The sequence below is a fragment of the Cottoperca gobio genome, chromosome 9 (assembly GCF_900634415.1).
Source record: "Cottoperca gobio chromosome 9, fCotGob3.1, whole genome shotgun sequence".
Lineage (NCBI taxonomy): Eukaryota > Metazoa > Chordata > Actinopteri > Perciformes > Bovichtidae > Cottoperca > Cottoperca gobio.
In genome coordinates, this window is record NC_041363.1 from 701,913 (window position 1) to 706,912 (window position 5,000).

Consider the following 5,000-nt stretch of genomic DNA (forward strand, 5'->3'; position numbering starts at 1 on the left):
AAATCTGACTGGAATGTGTAAAAATAAAAAAAATCCTAAACACTTTCCCCCTTTTATCTTGTTTTGACTGAAAGGATATGTTGTTGTTATCGTGGTGTGCGTTTCTATTGATGTACCAAATCAATTTATTTGAAGAGGAAATCAGTTTTCATATGGCCTCGTTAATAAGCTGCCTTTATGGATAAGTTTTATAAATTAAAACAAGAAAAGGAATTAGAATAAAATAAAGCATAATGAAGCATGAAATATTTAATTTATTTAATTCAGTGAAATACTTTAGTTATTGTCACTGGATATAAATATTAACAAATATCATGCGACGTATTTGCAACAAATCTATGTAAGTTCATTTCAGTAAGTAATAGTAAACTTATTTACTTTTCCATTTAAGAAGCCGAATCTATAAAAGTGACTTAAAACTGGAGAAACAGTCGGTTTATGAAGCTTCTGGCTACAAACGCAACGCTGATGCTGCTCAAAGGGGAGACGACGCCATGACAGGAGAGAGAGGAAACGTTACCTTCAGGGACATTACACATGTCTCTGTCTCACTACATATACAACACAGGACTGATGACACCATGACAGGAGAGAGGAAACGTTACCTTCAGGGACATTACACATGTCTCTGTCTCACTACATATACAACACAGGACTGATGACACCATGACAGGAGAGAGAGGAAACGTTACCTTCAGGGACATTACACATTTCTCTGTCTCACTACATATACAACACAGGACTGATGACACCATGACAGGAGAGAGAGGAAACGTTACCTTCAGGGACATTACACATGTCTCTGTCTCACTACATATACAACACAGGACTGATGACACCATGACAGGAGAGAGGAAACGTTACCTTCAGGGACATTACACATGTCTCTGTCTCACTACATATACAACACAGGACTGATGACACCATGACAGGTGAGAGGAAACGTTACCTTCAGGGACATCACACATGTCTCTGTCTCACTACATATACAACACAGGACTGATGACACCATGACAGGAGAGAGAGGAAACGTTACCTTCAGGGACATTACACATTTCTCTGTCTCACTACATATACAACACAGGACTGATGACACCATGACAGGTGAGAGAGGAAACGTTACCTTCAGGAACATTACACATGTCTCTGTCTCACTACATATACAACACAGGACTGATGACACCATGACAGGAGAGAGGAAACGTTACCTTCAGGAACATTACACATGTCTCTGTCTCACTACATATACAACACAGGACTGATGACACCATGACAGGAGAGAGGAAACGTTACCTTCAGGGACATTACACATGTCTCTGTCTCACTACATATACAACACAGGACTGATGACACCATGACAGGAGAGAGGAAACGTTACCTTCAGGAACATTACACATGTCTCTGTCTCACTACATATACAACACAGGACTGATGACGCCATGACAGGAGAGAGGAAACGTTACCTTCAGGGACATTACACATTTCTCTGTTTCACTACATATACAACACAGGACTGATGACACCATGACAGGAGAGAGAGGAAACGTTACCTTCAGGAACATTACACATTTCTCTGTCTCACTACATATACAACACAGGACTGATGACACCATGACAGGAGAGAGAGGAAACGTTACCTTCAGGGACATTACACATGTCTCTGAACACAATCACTAATTATATTTATTGGACATTTTCCAGTGCAGACATGTTGACAGCTGCACAACACAGGATCTCCTCTGGATTTATTAATATGATAAATACATGTGTGTGTTTCCTGCTTGAAATGTCAAAAAAGAAAAAGGTCTGTTTACTTTCATAGTAACAGAATCCATGTTGATACCTATATTGTGTTATTTGATTTCCTCCACATCACCCGGCCCTGCTGTCATAGAGTGTTCTGCATTTAAATTGAAGTTCTCTTTTCTGCACAAAAGCTATTTGGGAAACACGTTAAAAAAGCTACTAAATATGGAGGCTGCACTGCAGATGGTTGTGTTCACACCACAGGTCAGCCGGGTTTTTGTATGTCTGTGCTCCTGCATCCAACGAGGTCAGAAGACATTTGGATCTCTGAGTTGTCTGGATGCAGGTTTGTTTGGCCTCATGGTGTCCACAGAGCAGCAGCACAGAGGCCTGAGAGCAGCTGCTGCATGCTGGGACAGAGACTCCGCAGGGGACGTGCAGCGTCCTGCTGGGCTCGGAGACATTCGCACTTCCTGGTCAAGGTTGAAGAGTGGAAGCTCTTTTCTCTGAGTTCTGCAGGTGTTCTGAGGGATCGGCCGGATCGTAAACGGCATTAATCTGCCTTCATTCCTCTTCCAGCAGCTCCAACAGCACGCTGTGTCGGCTGCTCATTTATGCCGCGTCTTTGTCTTACATTACCATTATGAATATTGATGGGATAACCATGTCCGTCAATTCCGATACGAGCCCCACGGTGTGTACTCAGAGCGTTTAATGGAGCTGTCGCAGAAACATTCAGCTAAATGAATCCTGGGCTGTAACAAATCAGCCGTCTGCCTCTCATGCATCAAACTAATGCTCACTGAGGACGGTATTAAACTTCCTGTTGCAGCCGTGCACCAGCAGAATTACCACTCAGGAGAAAGTGATTTGAAGGAAGGCTACGTATCTATTACAACCCTGAGAGCTGCTCAGCGACGTGTTGAACTTCATTACATGAATTACAAACGGCTTTGACTTTGAAAATAGAAATCAGTCGGAGCTGTTGGAGTTGTGCGTTTGAAATACAAAGTAATTCTCAAGTGGAAAAGAAGTCTTTATCAATGTATTGATACGCCCATATATGGTGTTAGAGGTGACGTCATTATCTGGATCTGTATTCGGATAGAAGACCAGAAGTGGATGTAGTTTATACCAGAAGCCGGTTAAATCTGGCAAATGCTGACATTTTTAACCTGGTAGAATAATAATAATATTTATAATAATAATAACAATAAAAATAAACTTTATTTATTGGGCACTTTTAATATAAGAGATTCACATTTAATGCAACACATTTAAACGAGATCAATACAATTTACATATTTAAACATGAACACTTAATTAACCTAAGTTCTGTGTGTTGACAGGATTTAGTGATTTATGGAGTGATACAAAGACAGATCCAGAATCTGTACAAACCTTTGACATGTGAACAACATGAAACACTTTGAACCTGCTTCATCCAGACTTCACTTTATATCTGGATGGCTTCAGTCGGTATTGTTAGTATTTAGTATTTATTGTTAGTATTTATTGTTAGTATTTATTGTTAGTATTTAGTATTCATTGTTAGTATTTAGTATGTATTGTTAGTATTTAGTATTCATTGTTAGTATTTAGTATTTATTGTTAGTATTTAGTATTCATTGTTAGTATTTAGTATTTATTGTTAGTATTTAGTATTCATTGTTAGTATTTAGTATTTATTGTTAGTATTTAGTATTAGTATTAGTATTTAGTATTTATTGTTAGTATTTAGTATTTATTGTTAGTATTTAGTATTAGTATTTAGTATTTATTGTTAGTATTAGTATTTATTGTTAGTATTTAGTATTTATTGTTAGTATTTAGTATTCATTGTTAGTATTTAGTATTTATTGTTAGTATTTAGTATTCATTGTTAGTATTTAGTATTTATTGTTAGTATTTATTGTTAGTATTTAGTATTCATTGTTAGTATTTAGTATTAGTATTTAGTATTTATTGTTAGTATTTAGTATTCATTGTTAGTATTTAGTATTCATTGTTAGTATTTAGTATTTATTGTTAGTATTTAGTATTTATTGTTAGTATTTAGTATTCATTGTTAGTATTTAGTATTTATTGTTAGTATTTAGTATTTATTGTTAGTATTTAGTATTTATTGTTAGTATTTAGTATTTATTGTTAGTATTTAGTATTCATTGTTAGTATTTAGTATTCATTGTTAGTATTTAGTATTTATTGTTAGTATTTAGTATTCATTGTTAGTATTTAGTATTCATTGTTAGTATTTAGTATTTATTGTTAGTATTGTTAGTATTTAGTATTCATTGTTAGTATTTAGTATTTATTGTTAGTATTTAGTATTCATTGTTAGTATTTAGTATTTATTGTTAGTATTTAGTATTCATTGTTAGTATTTAGTATTTATTGTTAGTATTTAGTATTTATTGTTAGTATTTAGTATGTATTGTTAGTATATATTGTTAGTATTCATTGTTAGTATTTAGTATTTATTGTTAGTATTTAGTATGTATTGTTAGTATTTAGTATGTATTGTTAGTATTTATTGTTAGTATTTAGTATTCATTGTTAGTATTTATTGTTAGTATTTAGTATTCATTGTTAGTATTTAGTATTTATTGTTAGTATTAGTATTTATTGTTAGTATTTAGTATTCATTGTTAGTATTTAGTATTCATTGTTAGTATTAGTATTCATTGTTAGTATTATTGTAGTATTAGTATTCATTGTTAGTATTTAGTATTTATTGTTAGTATTTAGTATTTATTGTTAGTATTTAGCATTTACTGTTAGTATTTAGTATTTATTGTTAGTATTTAGTATTTATTGTTAGTATTTAGCATTTACTGTTAGTATTTAGCAGGACTCATGTTGAGCTCATGAGGCTCACAGGATGTTCAGCACCGTCAGTGATGACTCCACAGTTGTCTCCACATCCAGAGCCTCTCAGCAGCTGATGTCATATATATGTTAAGTGTTAACATGTCTTCTCTGAGATAAAGAGCACAACACATGTATGTAATATGTGCATGTTGCAGAGTTCAGGTAAATAAAAGAGAATCCTGAGCCGTCGTCTCTCAGGAAAGAAACACAGCAGGACTCCATCTCCACTTTGAAGCTCGATGTGTTTTTCAGATTTCTGTCCAATTAAAGGAACTGAAACACGTCGACGCAAGAAAAGAGACGAGGTGTGCAGAATTATGCTTCTGGATCTTTGTGAGCTCATGTGGGAAACTGCTGTTCTCTGCTTTGAAGTACGTCTCGTG

The 5,000-nt window shown here is 34.7% G+C and overlaps 1 protein-coding gene across 1 annotated transcript in view; it reads left to right on the forward strand.

The window, feature by feature from the left end:
• The window catches only part of LOC115013448 (tumor necrosis factor receptor superfamily member 16-like), an 11,239-nt gene extending 11,192 nt beyond the window's left edge, over positions 1 to 47 (forward strand). Inside the window, exon 10 of the mRNA XM_029439764.1 lies at positions 1 to 47. This exon is cut by the window's left edge and continues 1,214 nt beyond it. The gene's annotated coding sequence lies outside the window, so the exon portion shown is untranslated.
• Positions 48 to 5,000: the final 4,953 nt, after the last annotated feature.